The sequence below is a fragment of the Oreochromis niloticus genome, linkage group LG7 (assembly GCF_001858045.2).
Source record: "Oreochromis niloticus isolate F11D_XX linkage group LG7, O_niloticus_UMD_NMBU, whole genome shotgun sequence".
Lineage (NCBI taxonomy): Eukaryota > Metazoa > Chordata > Actinopteri > Cichliformes > Cichlidae > Oreochromis > Oreochromis niloticus.
Genome location: NC_031972.2, coordinates 62,718,473 through 62,733,794, shown reverse-complemented (window position 1 = coordinate 62,733,794; position 15,322 = coordinate 62,718,473). Strand labels below are relative to the sequence as shown.

The following is a 15,322-nucleotide window of genomic DNA, read 5'->3' as shown; positions in this document are numbered from 1 at the left end:
TGGCACTAATCACACAGACGAGACACGGGAGAAGCAAAACAGAACGCACACCGACAGGAGACTACCAAAATAAAACAGGAAGTAACGGGAGCATACGCTGAGACGCAGACAGGCACAGACGGGAAAACATAACTGAGCCAACGAGACACAAAACACAGGGAAGGCACCGGAACACAACTAAGAACTAAACACCAGCAGTACTACGTATAACCACCAGGTATCCTAACACTCACTGCACGTTTTGGTTTCTGTCACTTCTTTAGCTTTTTCATCATATTAATGTCTCAGTGAAAACTGTTCCATTGTATTATGTGAATTTTTTTTTTCGTTTCTTTTCCATTGTGCAAGAGTTTTTTCTACTTCCTTTGTGTGTCATGTAACTCCTGTTGTATCCTATTTCTGTTGTACTTTTTCAACTTAGATTACATTGTGTGTCCTTTTGCACCATTTTGTTTATTTGCTGGTGTTTCCTCATGGGTCACTGTAAAGAATCGATTTTGACAGAAAACCTCTAAAAGAACGTCCAATTCAAAAGTCATAGTTCAAAACAGAGGAGTCCACAGTGCCTTCATTAACATAGATGATAAATAATACAAGGTGTTCAGCATTCAAAGCATTTACCCTGTTTAGTAAATCTATCCCAGATTCTATAAAACTCAATACATCTTACTTTCTTATATTTAACTTCCAGCATTTAACTGTTATATTTAACTATTCCTCATTTGTGTTTCTGTGACCAACACGTACTCCAGCTGACTCAAGGTAAAAACCTATTTATCATAATAGTTTGTTGTTGCTGCAAAAAAAAAAAAATAATAACCAAAATAAATTATACAGAAAATAAAATGCACTTTGATCAATTACTAAGTAGAAATGTTATATAAATCTATGTTGTTTGTTCAAGACAGTAATTCAGCAACAAGCAGATTATTGCTTTTTTACAGCTGTGTGATGTTCAAAGTTCAGCAGTGTTTAACAGCCTGTTGTTGAAAATTCAAAACATTTTAGCAGGCTATGGCATGAAAATTGAGTTCTAATTAACATTTACATAATACGCAGCACTTTGTAAGTTTTGTTTTCATGAATGACCAGACAGTCCATTGCTATGAATAATACAACAGCATTTTCTCCTCTCCTTTGATGAAGGACGGCTTCAGAGCATCCTATCCTATAAAATACAAGAAGCTCCTTTCCTAAGCATCAGGAGAATTCATACAGCTTTTATTATGGCCTGACGTGGATACTTCCAGATCCCGTCACTAAGTTATGAACCTTCCTAAGCAAAATAAACATATTGAAAGATATTCAATGGCTTCAGAAACCAAAGGGAACCAAACCCCAAATCTTTCAGAAACAGGCGGATAATAGGTGCGAAAATGTCCTGAGACTCAGCGAGGGTGTGTCTTGGTGCTACATTACATCATCTTAAATTGGTCATGTGATTTGGACAGGCCAGGATGTCTGTCAAGACAGTTAAGTCACTTCCTTTTTTTGTTAGCTTTCTGTCTGCTGTGTGTTGTATTTAGTTTTGCTTCCTTTGTCTCATTGTCTTGATTTGTTTCAGCTGTTCCTCATTCCCCATGTTTCCTCTTTCCATGGTTTGCTCTTTTGTATATTTACCCTTGGTCTTATGTTTGTTCTTTGTCTGATTGTGTATAATCTTCCCATCTGTGTTGTCTGTTTACTCTGGTCCAAATCCGTTGATTAGTTAGCAGACTTGTAGCTTTTTCCTGTTCTCTGGTTTACTTTCACACAGAGAAAAATCCAAATCAATTCCAAACAAACCAGAATGCATCACTACAAACCATGTGAGCATGTTCAGTCTGCTGATTGGTCAGATGCATCTGGGGCATGACTAAAAAAGGAAATACAGGAAGAAGGTGCTGTGATCTGGACAACTGAAGAACACAGATCATTTACACTCATTTCACAGCTGGTTGCTGGTCCATGCAGAACTTTGCACAGCCATAGTACCTTCTCACACTAAGAATACAAAGCATTCGTGTCTATGGGACATTGTTTAGCTCAAACTTGGAACATACATCTGGTAGTTGGTTTGGATTGAGGTTAGATTACATTCACACCATAAAAAGAGTTTAAACCCAAGTTTCATTGTATTGACATTACAAACGGTGTGCTTGAATTTTAATCCAAAGATGTTTCAAACAATATCTACTAGCGATGGGAGGTCCAGCTCTCTTCAAAGACTCTGTTCTTTTGGCTCAGCTTCCTTAGAAAAGACATCTCTTATGGCTTTTAATTTAGTATCACTCACTACTTTCAATTTTCGCCTAATTAGGTGTGTTGGTAAGCATTTTTTTAACTAGTTTTTCCATAAAAGCCCTTACTACGTCTACTACAGGGGAGAACATGTATAGATTTTAAGGCCGGCACAAACGTTTCAAATGTTTTGTCCTCCACAGTAGGAAATGGCTCGCCATTGGCTGTCATCTTAGCCATTTCATCATCAACACCTTTGTGTTTGGCTGCAGTCATTTCTTCTGTAATGTGCTTAGTTTGGTTTGAGTTACAGAAGGCTGCGGTATACCTGCAGTTTTCAGCAAGTCAGTTGATGCTGCAGCAGAAGTACTTTGCTCAAAACAGGACACTTGTCCAGGGTCAGTGGATGGCAGCTGGAGCAGAGAGGGCACGCTCTCCTCCAGCTGCACGGATGGATCAGCGGTTCTTAGATGTCTCTGCGGGGTTGTTGTTGCTCTAACTCATATTTTCATTTCACAAATTCTGCACTCAGCTTTACAGTTACCAGTATAATTGGAAACAGCCAGATGCTGTGGGTTTTTTTCTGTTTTTGCCCATTTCTTCACTTTTTATTACAACTCCCTGTCTCTATGTCACTCTGTGTACGTGGCCTGTGCCAGTACTGTCATTGTGTTTGGGGCATCAGCCCCTATTTCTTATGTGAGATAATGGTATGATCCTAGTCTGCCTTTGCATGTGATTGGTCACATGGTGGCCTGTGAAAATAATGGCTTCTCTGCGGCTGAAGATCGGGCTTTGTCCAACAACAGTTGACTTTTCTTGTTTACTATAAAGAATCGGCTGTTCATTCACAAACAACACATTACTAATATTCACTGATAGAAGTGATAGTAATGAGTACCATCTGCTGCAAGGGATGCCATGCAACATTCTCGATGACGCTGTCATTAGCACCACATTCTGCCTAAAATATTTAAGTAACAGAATCATTGATACTATTTTTGCACTTTAGCCTCAACAGTTACTCAGTCACATGACCCATGCCAGGAAGCCAAATATTTCACCACTAGCATGGAACTTAGCATTGCGATACATGCGTGTGCAGTTTGGGGGGTGGGGATAAATGATCTCTTGGCACCTTGTCGTTTTCTCCTCAGTCCGTAAAGTTCCTCACATGTGTTTTCCCACTGCTTGTAATTCCACTGTTCCTCCGGTTTTCCACACATTCACTAATCCCGTCTTCAGACATGAAACGCATACAGCACAAAGATGCTACTTAAAGCATTTTTCATTGAGAGATATTAACATTCAGTGTGAGCAATAAATTGCTTAAGGCTTTTCATTTTTTGCAGACATTCATAATTCCCGCAATTTGCTAATTTGGTGACTTTGCAGGATTTGATCCCCATACCTCTCACCACAAAGTGCTGATCACATGAATGTCTACATGGTTTTGTTGTTTAATCAAATTTTACAGTCACTGGTTCCCTCTCTATCTGTTCTTTTGGCTTATACCTGCTCACTGGGACTGTTTTCTTCTGCTAAGGTGTCAGAATGAGAGCGAGAGAGAATTTTTGATTAATTCAGCATGTTGCTGAGGTGAGCGATCTATGACTAGGTGAAAGCTCAAACATTTGACCCTGACCTTGTGTGTGTTGATGCATGTTTTCTGTACTCCTACATATGAATGCTGCTCTCTGTGGACATTTCTGTCTGTGTTATATGCATTTTGGATATTTTTGCTCATTTTTTATGTATATCTTCAACGATCCTCATGGTCTTTCACACATATTAGATACCACACAGAGCCTAAGGGCCTCTCTCTCTCTCTCTCTCTCTCTCTCTCTCTCTCTTTCTCTCTCTCTCAAGCTCCCAGGCCGCTATGTGAAGGGGCATATATACATACATATATATATACATACATACATACATACATATAGCCGTGGTAATCGGAGCACTAGGTGCGGTGACTCCCAAGCTAGGCGAGTGGCTCCAGCAGATCCCGGAAACAACATCGGAGATCTCTGTCCAGAAGAGCGCAGTCCTGGGAACAGCTAAGATACTGCGCAGGACCCTCAAGCTCCCAGGCCTCTGGTAGAGGACCCGAGCTTGAAGGATAAACCGCCCGCAGGGGCGAGATGGGTGATTTTTTTTTTTTTTTTTTTTTTTTTTTTTTTTATTATATATATATATATATATATGTGTGTGTATATGCCCCTTCACATAGCTTGTCCTCGGACTGTGTCTCTGCAGCTCTTTCTCAGTTCATAAAGAAATACATACTGAGTACTTCACGTTCTCCTCTATAAAATGCACATACATACAGACCTATACACTGCTGTTTCATATAGCAATCTAATGCCTTTCTCATTTACAGTAAGTGTAAGTTTATGAGCCTGTGGTTTGAGACAGGTGAAGCTTGTTGTCCAAATCCCACTCCTGTTTTCTGCTTGGCTGGACTGTAATTTCCTGGGCTTTGGAGAGCAGGATACGCTGCCCTGCACACAGGAAAACAGGCCTGATGTGCACTTAGTCCCTGTATGTGGGCAAGCGATAAAGGACACACATACACTGCTAACACCACTCCAACCATCTCAGAGCAAACAAACCTCTAGCTGCCATAATAGCGCTTACCTTTAAGAAATATAACCCCGGTGCTTTCAGGCAACAGGCTCACACACCGTTGCACTTTGCTGATAATGCCCGTGGTCTATAAGTTGTTTTTACACATACATGTTTGTCTCGTTAGCTTCGTTTCCAAGATGTTCCTCCCATTTCACAGATAGAAGAGGAAACGGTCCATTTTGAAGGGTTTTTTTAAATAATTAGTTTTCAAGATGTAGCTTCAAATGGGAGCAAACTTTAAATAAGCTGAAAAAAAGAAGAAAGATGGGGGGAAAAAGAACCTTCTTTGATGCACTTTTTTCTTTACAGACCACTCGAGAAAGACGCTCTTCAAAGTTTTCAATATTTTTTTCTTGTTTCCAAGCCTTCCCCCGGGTCGGGATCATTCAACACTGAGGATTCTGTCACTATCCCGCTGTCCACCCAGAAATCCCCGTAAACCCCTGCAGACATGCTGCTGTGCCCCTTCTCCCAGATAACCTGATTAAACATCGAGTGGCCTGTTGCTGAGCCTCAGGCATTACCTCTGCTAATTCAGCCTGTCTGTCGCCTGCTGAGCCACATGACACAACCCCTAATGCACTCTACTTTAGTAACAGGGCAGCTTCGCTTTCATCTGTAGATACTTTAGACAGAAACACTCTGTATTATTGACTCAAATTGCTGACACTATATATTCCATTTTTTTTTTTTTTAATGCAAATTGACTTATTAGGGTCACAAAGCTATTTAAATCTGTCCTGAGGGAGAGAGAAAAGTGAATACAGAAGTCAGTGCTAAGAATTATAGGGCATCTAAAATTAAAATACTTTGCTCACTTCATGACAGCCAAATGTTATTAAATCCCATCATTAATATTAGTTAGAATCAGCTGGGTGACCCTGAACCCTCCTTTAGTTGTACTGCAGTAGGCCAAGGATGCTGCACTGAGAGGTTCTTCTTCACTCACTGTCTGGTACTGTAACTAAGTGATAATGCTTTGCAGTGCATCATGAAATTGGGGGAGATGAAATAAAACTTGCGTGATGTTGATTACTGAACCAGTGTCAGTCAGATGATCTCACACAGTGATAAAGCTGTAATACTGTAACATATGATTTCCTCCTGGTCTTTACATCGTTACAGTCAGTGTCAGGAGGTCAGGTGGCACTGGAAGTCACTGAACCTGTTTTTGTTATTTTCAGATTTTTTTTTTTTTTAGTCAGTTTGATTTCCACTGGGTCTTTGGTTAAATTTAGGTGAAAAAATGTGAGAATCTCACCATTTCACATTCTTTACTGTGTACTAAAGAAGCATATTTTGCATATTTTTCATATGCAGGGAATTGCTTGCATAAAATTGTTGAAAGGACATAAATGAGGTGGCAATATCAACCTGACAGTGTTTATTTGAGCCGTGGGCAGAACGATCTGGCCATATAAATATTTATATAAGAAGAAAAAAAAGTAGTTTCTGGAACTTTTAATTTTCATGATTAATTGCACACATCTTTGTGTAGTACATATCAGGTCTGACTGCACGTGACCCAAATCTCTTCTATTAGGATTTTATAAAACCTTATAAAAACAGTGATAGACATAGTAGAAGAGAGGTAAGCCTAGTTTTCCACCGGCTCTTCAAACAGTACCTTGAGTGCCAGACAAAAGGAGATTGAATTATACCTTATACGAGGGGGGTGTTTTGTACCACTATACACCAGGGAGAGCCTTTGTGACTCTTTCAGTGCCTTTCAGAAGCAGGATTATTTTTTATCTTGCCAGACGGCAAGCTGAATGAAAGATCATTTCTATCATTTTGTATCTTCTCTATACTTTTAACTCCCCTACTCTTTTTCACCTTCCATCTTTCATTCAATTTTTCTCCCTCCAAAGACCATCTATTTATATCTTCTTTTCCATTCCAAGGGCCTCTTTTCTTTTGATGTAATGATGAACATTTCAGATCAGTGACTTTGGGATTAGAGAGTGCAAAAAGAAATCCACCTAACACAATCTAATATTCCAAAAGAAGTTGTGATTGCTAGAGACCACTTTAACATTTTTAGGTCATTCAGCAGAAGAACCGATCAGCTTATTGAGGCGTCTGTCGTCCGTTCAAGAATCACAAGAATCGTTCCTTCTTCTACAGTATTGGACATAATTTATTTAAACACAATAATCATTCAGTGGGTCTTTATGCACATTGTGCTCAAGGTCAAAGTCAAGGTCACATTTGTTGTTTTACATGTGAATTGGTTTGCAGCGTGAGCCAGACGAGCTGCTACATCACTGATATTTATGACCATTCTCATACGCATCATTTAATGGACTCCTAACCTGGATTTAGTTGTTGCCTGGTCTCTGCCACATCTTTACGTTTGATTTGTTACAGATTTGTTTTTTGGTGATGGGGATAAAGATACGTATATCCAACATGTTCTCATCCCAAAACGTTGCTGTGTCACGCTTTCAGGCACCCAACCCATCTGTATGTTACGCGTTCGGAGGCATGAGAGCGGGTTGGAATGAATCTATAAATGTAAGGTTAGAGTTAAAGTTAGGGTTCCAGAGCGTTTCATACGGACGTGGAGGGGTACCTTTCGCGTCACTATGACACACCTCAGGCCGTGACAAATTGTTGGTATGGTACAGTATGAGAATGCTGTCGTATATCAGTCACATCAAGACTTTTAAAGCATTTTTCTATTCGAGTGTGACACTGCATCTCATCCCACTAGATTGTGATAAACTTAAGGCTATTAGGAACTGTATAAATATGTAATCCTGTTATGACAGGAAAAGACAGGTGTATTTTTTTAAATATCAAAAATTTATTGTGTACCAGTTGATATTTAGATAATAAAATACTCCATATCTTTGTCAGCAGCTCTGTAAAGCAATACTATACAAGGCTTCAAGTACTGCCCTTCTAGAAATGCTGCTGACATTGGTGCGCTTTGGAGCAGCTGCCCTGATGCACCATTCAAAGCAATGCTGCCTGTAGATAATGACTCTTTTATAATGTAACTTCTTTGAAATTCACCAGAAGATTCAGAAGTTCGACAGGCAGGAAATTGTTTTGTGAGCCATTTGAGTTGAAAAATGTCAGTGTGTGATGAGAGTGGGCCAATTTGCTGAAGAATGTATGAAGTTTATTGCTATTGTGATCTATTGCGACATATTTTTCTCTTAACTGAAAGTGTAGCGTTGATACTGGAGCAACAGGTTAGCTTGAACTTATGGGAAGAAGAGAAAATACAAACCAAAAAGACGAATAACAATAAAGAAGAAGCTAGATGGATAGAGATATGTACCAAAAACTGGTTCACAAATAAATACTCCTCCCTTAAATATAGGCCTCCACATCTCTTGAACATAATTCAAAGTGATGCTATATTATTTGAAAACTGGCTGTGCTGTGAAACAGGTTTAATAGGATAGCAAACTGAGCTTAAAGTCAGTTTTCTGTATCTCAGACGTAGCTCTCCTTTAAGCTAAATTCAGTGTATTTCACAGATAAATCAACACGGTGACTTATGCTAAACACATAACCTGTTTGGGACCAGCTTATGTTTACAGTCTGTTTTTTTTATTTACACTATATTTTAAATGTGAAATGTATTCTTTGCTGTTGGAACAAGTTTTCTTCATACAACCTTGAATGTTTATCAAGTTTAAAGCTTGAGAACTGTAATGTGGACATTCAGTTAGAAATAAACAGCAATATTAAATAAATACCTTAAATTAAAATGTGTATTTTATCACCCTGCGCACTAAATCTCAAGATTAATCTCTTCTCTTAGTTTGTGTACCTGGACGACAGCACCCACCAACCATCAAGCCCCAGCTGTGTTTTCCCCTCGTAGGCCAGGCGTGTGTTATTGCAGTGCTTGATATCATTCACTAATAAATTCTGCAAGGTTCAGTGATCAGAACACGCCTGTTTGCTGTGTTGAAAACTGAACATGGAGGAAAGTCTGGGGATGGGAAAGTTCTCCCACCTGGGGTCTGTCTGTGTCAGGGCACGACCGGGGTGGAGTGAAGCCCACTGATGAAGGCTGAGCCACAGGACTGCTTGGGAGGCGCTGGGTACTATTCATCTTCAAGCTACCGCAGAGCAGTTTCACTGGGATCTTAAGAAAATGGCAGGCAAGGCAGAGACCCTTTGAATTCACCTCCTCAGCAAAGGGAGGGCTACTTGAATGGCTCAGGAGGAGATGAATTCCGAGTGAATGTGAAATGAGGCAATGGCAGTGGAAGTCAGCAGAGGCACTTCCATATGCATGACTCGGTGCCTTTCAGCACTTTCCTTTTCACTCTTCCTATTCTTGTCTGTGTTTAAGGTTGTGATGAAACTACCTCAGCTCATCTACCCTCTCCTGTGCTTCCCCCACAATAAACCATGTGTCAAATTGGCTGGGGCTTTAGTTCACACCTCAGCCTATACGACTACCCTGTTATCATCCTAGCTTCTTATGCGGTCACAAAGACGACCTCAGTATTTACAGACACTGACATAAAAGAGAAGGAATATTTGATATTTGCATGTACACAAGCCAGAGAATTCCAGAATTCAATGCATATTTAAATATTCCAGTTACAGATGTATGTTTGGGATACTGTTGTGTCAGCAAAAGCCTCTGAGAGTGAACACTCTCCATTCAAGAGATATTCCCTAATTTGATGTTTTAACGACTGGAATGATGAAAGAGTCCAATCTAACACATCAATCCCTCTAGTTTCAAACAAGCTGAGTTCTGGTTACTCAGTATCGCACTCATCCGTGTTGAATAATGGCTTTCCATGCTCAAAAGGATGGCGCTACATTTCAAACCCTTACATGGATTAGAAAATTCCTTTAATATCCCTTTAATTTAGGATAAACAAACGCCTGTGATGAATAGTTTGATGACGAACACTCGAGTAACAAATAAATGTAACCTTTATTTAGACATTTAGTTGGTCTCCAAACAAATGCCATTGTTTCTGTGTGCTAATTATCTCAGCCCTGCATCATGTTCGACTTGTTCTGACACAAACTTGATACAGTCACGAGCGCAGAGGCAATCATCACAAAGTTATTATCAGTACCCTTACTGACTGACTAGTCTGCCATCAGGAGCCATCTCTGCTAATTCGCCCTGACCAGTAAATGAAATGACTTATCTCATCTTGCACACATGTTAATTTTCAATATTGGGCTGAAAGAGGACAAAGAAGCGTCTAGTTTTTGAGCAGAAGGAAGAGTTGATCTGTGTGAGGGATGTAATGGCTCTAACAAGTCTGTTGTTGCTGAATGAAGCATCCAAATACTTAGTAAGTATATATTGTGCAGTCTCCTGTTCAGTTTTAACCACTACCTTTATTTGATTTTTTACTGTTATTGTTTGGAATTCCCAGTTCCCTGGAGGGAGGAGTGACTGATGATGGCGGTGTGTACAGTATATCTCGTATGTGCAATTTGCTGGAAGCCGGTTGGGTCTCAAAAGTATTACAGTATTTCAAAGATTCCCACATGTCAAGCAAAATGATAAATACATTTTCTCTACAGTCTTTCTTAACACAGTCTCAAAGAGGAAGAAGAAGGCAGCACAGGAGTGGATCCGCAAGCATCCAGACATTAAGGACTTTGAGCACTGAGGATTTTTTTTCATGCAATTGTAAGAAAATAGCTTTTAGAGGTGACCCAGCAGTAGTGTTAGCACTGCCAAAATGAGTGTAAAGAAAATGCTACACATGCCACTGTTACTCAATCCTGCAAGATAGGAAAGGTTTGTTTTGCTTTTTGTTTTTTTGGTTCAATGCATCAAAACACGGAGCTGCTGTTATTTTTTCTCTCTGACCCAGTTCCATAGCATATACAACCTGCACTACATCATATTCATAGTGTACAGTTTCTGTATTTAGTAACATTTTTGGTTAATGCTAACAGAGAACTTAGTCAAAATATATATGGGTGGATGGATGGATGGATGGTTTCATGGCAGCACAGGAACTGAGCACAAGATCCATAGAGGCTGGGGTCTATCACACCAGACAAGACCCCAGGTGCAGGCTGTGTAAAGATGCCCCTGAGACAATCCAGCACATAACAGCAGGGTGCAAGATGCTGGCAGGCAGGGCATACATGGAACGCCATAACCAAGTGGCCGGCATAGTGTACAGGAACATCTGTGCTGAATACGGCCTGGAAGTCCCGAGGTCAAAATGGGAGACGCCCCCAAGGGTGATGGAGAATGACCGAGCTAAGATCCTGTGGGACTTCCAGATCCAGAGGGGCAAAATGGTGGTGGCTAACCAACCGGACATAGAGGTGGTAGACAAACAGAAGAAGACGGCCGTAGTGATCGATGTAGCGGTTCCGAATGACAGCAATATCAGGAAGAAGGAACACGAGAAGCTGGAGAAATACCAAGGGCTCAGAGAAGAGCTCAATAAGACGTGGAGGGTGAAGCTAACTGTTGGGTCTGTGTTTCCACAAGCCCCGCTAGTTTAGAGACTTATTCATCATGAAGAAAACAAGACAGTCAGCGATCGATCGATTTACTTGCAAGGGAGGCCTCGTCGGTATCTCAGGAACGCACTTCGAATCCTACCACAAAATGACCCCAAATCTGGCCTCCGCTTGCTGCCTTTTATTGGGAAAACAGTTCACACAATACACATCACAGCAAAAGCACCTCCCACCATAAAACCCCCAAATGGTTCTAAGACAAGGCACTGTGTGTGTGTGTGTGTGTGTGTGTGTGTGTGTGTGTGTGTGTGTGTGTGTGTGTGTGTGTGACCTGCTCACCAAAAGGGTCATAAAAGCAGGAAGCTTACAACACAAGAAACAGATCTTTCAGATAGGATGTATCTGCAATAAAACCTCCCCCAGCACAGAGTGGCTGGAGAGGTGCTCAGGATCAAGGGAATGTCTTGATCCTATAGACTGAAATAAGACCTTACAAATTTAAGAAACCCAATGACAACATTCAACAATTACACTTAACAGTAACAGTGGTCCCAGTGACTCCCAAGCTGATCGGGTGGCTCCAGTAGATCCCAGGAACAACATCCGAGATCTCTGTCTAGGAGCAGATAAGATGCTGCTCAGGACCCTCAAGCTCCCAGGCCTCTGTTAGAGGACCCGAGCTTGAAGGATAGACCGCCCGCAGGGGCGAGGGGGGAATATTGATGTATAACTGACTTAGTGTCTGTCTGCATATACACTCACTAACATTCTGTTTCATGTTAAATGTTTTGAGGAACATTTAGTATCATTTAAGAAATTACAGTACAGCTGGATTTGCCTTTTCCTCCATTTCCCAATTTTACTCATCTTAAAAAAGAAGTTTTTCAATATTTTCTTTGATTTCCTGTGAAGCTGTATCTCCACATTGCGCCTGTCATTATGCAGTTTTCTAGTCTGTGGTCATAAAAAAGTACAGTTTGCTGTAGGAGAGTTAAGATATTTGCACATTGCATAAGCAGTAGCTTCTGCATGGATCAAATAAAGTTGTGTAAATCAGCAGTTGTAGGCTGGCTTTGTTTGAAAGACATCCTTTTTTATGTGGCAGTATGTGTTTGATTATCTTTTCCCTCCTTCTGTTAAACAGGTTGTTGCTGTGCTGTTGGTGTGATAATACATTCAAATGATCTAACTCTGCATAGACACCTCACAGCTTATGTTCTCATTAGAGCTCAGACATGCTGAGATGAAATCCTACACTGTGCACATGTATTAATGTGTGTATCTAAGTGTCTGTGTGAGTAACTGAAGTCGTGGAGCTACAGTTTGCTCGCTGGCATACAGAGGTAACTCATTTGCCGTGTACGTCCCGAAATTCTTAACTTAGCCAAATAGTTTGGCTCTAAGTACGTGTGGATATGGATAGGGTGAAGTCACATGTGTGGAGATCATCATGCAAAAGCGCTGAATCTCATCTAATGATGAAGCTAGAGGGAGAAATAGTCCCTCTCAAGGAGAGCCCCCCATGGTACATTCTCACAGCAGAAGGAAGATAAGATGATCTATGAAACTATTAGGCCCCTTACACCTAAAACACTTAGTTCAGCTGCATGTGCGCATTTATGGCCATTAAAATATATGCTCTAGGCATTATGGTGATAGAGAGCTAGAAGGACAAAGGAGGAGGAAGTCGGTGGAATAAGATAGCGAGAGAGTAGTGGGATGACCCTTGATAGAGAGGTTGTGTGATGCCATGTATTGCTGATAGGAAGAAGAAAGGCTGATAATGTGATGCTGGAGATAGAGGAGAAACTCTTTGACTCACTTTCTCTCCAGCCCAGCATCACTAATACAGGAAGTGAACAGATCTCTTTAGCCTCTTTAGAGATTTAGATTGAAATGAGATAATTATACATAGTACCTTTAAAGAATAAAAACTGCGGACCTCATGGGTACAGGCTCATCTGCCGACATGATTTAAAAAGACAGCATGCTTAGATTATATCACAACTAATCCTAAAAGGAAATATCATTATATGTTCAGTCGCAGGCTCCCCGAAGTGCAGTTTGGGATGCAGGCTGTAGACATATTAGTTTTACTAGTCAATTCATTGTATTCAAATGTGCCACATATGCAGTTAGTGGATAAACAAAAGGCCCACATTGTTTCCCAGCCATTAATTTGTCTAACTGCAGTAAACGAAAGTGAACACTGCTGAGAAAACCTTTCATAAGAGGAAAAATAGAGACAGCAGTTGCCTACTAAGGTTTTTCTGGCAGGGTGTGGTTGGTGGGTCGGCTGCAGAGGAGGGGTGGAGCAGTGGGTTCGGGGTCTGGTTTCAGGGGAAGGTTGAACATCACAGCTTGTGAACATCATCTAATCACGCCTTCCCTATTTCAGTAGTTGTCGGGGCCAGAAAGAGGACAAGTCGGATCAGCTGACGGAACAACGACCTTCAACAGTAGTCCTGAAGTCTGGCTGGCATGTCGAAGCCCCAACCCAGGCAGCCGGCTCAGGCACTGGCTGAGATTCTGGTGATGCAACAGGAGAAGGAGGCAGTGCATCTGTAAACAACTGGAAGCGCTGCAGGACCAGACTGAGTGGCAGACGGAGGTGTTGGAAAACCTCATCGCTTGGTCTGGTTCTTCCGAGGGACCAGACCAAGTGATGTTGATGATTCTTGACCCCCAGGGTTTGTTAGAGGTCTTTGCAGCCAGGGCAAAGCCTTGCCGGTGGCTGGAGGACGAGTGGGTCCTCTGTTTGTTGCCGTTGCTGTTGGGAGAGACCTACAATGCCACGGCGAAGACCTACTTTGGGGTTGTCATTGGCAAGGGGGGCAAGGGGCGGTTGCAGCAGTAGGACCGACCCTTCACCTCTGAAGGGCAGCTGCAGCCAGGTGGTTGCAGGTTCGGCAGCTGAACAACATGGCCCTGGAACAGTTTGTGGAGGGGCTCACCGGCTGGTGGACTTCGGGCTACATTCAGACCCTGGTCCACCAAACCCTTGTTCATCCAGGTGCATATTTCTAGGCAGAGTGGTTGGAGGTTAGGTGCCTATATGGGGATTTTCACAAATATCCCCTTGTACCAGTGGAAATTAAGCATCAGAGAAAATGCATAAACTGAAGGCCAGGGTTAGCCTGGGGTGGACATGAATTGGCCTGGGTTCAGTAGATTAATGAACCCAGTGTGTGGGGGCGTGTTCACGATTGGTAGGGACATCCAGAGTTTGTGCTGCATTCAGCGTTGATGCAGGGTGGTCTGAAACTGGCTCTGTGGAGGAGGGAATGGTGGGGCCTTTACTGGAGGTGCTGTCAGTCCCAGTAACTCACTCCACAGATTTTCCGCTAGAACAGACTCGTGATGACACGCTACGCTCAACCTTTGACTAAGTGATTGAAATAGATGGTCAAACGGTGTGCCCTGAAGCAGCACAGACGTTCCCACATTTTGAATTGATTAGGGACAGTTTGTACAGAGTGAGTTGCGACACTCACAAGCACGAAAAACCCACCCAGTTGTTGGTGCGGATTAAGTATGATAAAACTGTGGTGCTGAGCCTGGTTAAGGAAAGAGATGAGTTGGGGCCAGAGTAGTGGTTCTTGTGGTAAAGAAAGATGTGTCGACTACCGAAAGGTGAATGAGGGGTCACAGTTGGACGAATACCCGATGCCCCACTTCGACGAGGGCCTGTGCCGCCTAAGACAGGAGGGGAAAATAAAAGCACAAAGAACACAGCATAAAACTGAGTTGTGCCAGTCCTCTACATTTTTATTAATAATTTATTAATTATGTTTTTTTTCATGGTCATCACACTAAGCCATCCAAATTAATCTGACGCTGGTACTTTTAGTGTTTTTACATGTAGCCGATTAAGTGGAAAGATTCCAGTGTAGGTCAAATCTGCTAGCAATTCATATGCTCTGTACATAATGTGTTTTGACATCAGTGCAGCTACTCATCCAAGTCAAATACTTCTTGTCAGTAAAAACAATTAAGTGCAAGAAAGACTTGTGTGAAACTGAGTTGACTTTCTCCGTACATGAAA

The 15,322-nt window shown here is 41.6% G+C and overlaps 1 protein-coding gene and 1 long non-coding RNA gene across 3 annotated transcripts in view; both read left to right on the top strand.

The window, feature by feature from the left end:
• cdh13 (cadherin 13, H-cadherin (heart)) overlaps positions 1-15,322 on the top strand; it is a 356,939-nt gene that overhangs the window by 162,463 nt on the left and 179,154 nt on the right. The gene's annotated exons all lie outside the window — the stretch shown is intronic.
• Positions 85-10,739, top strand: LOC109202950 (uncharacterized). Its single transcript, XR_002062960.2, has 3 exons — positions 85-217; positions 10,224-10,273; positions 10,375-10,739. It is a non-coding gene; the product is annotated as an uncharacterized LOC109202950 (long non-coding RNA).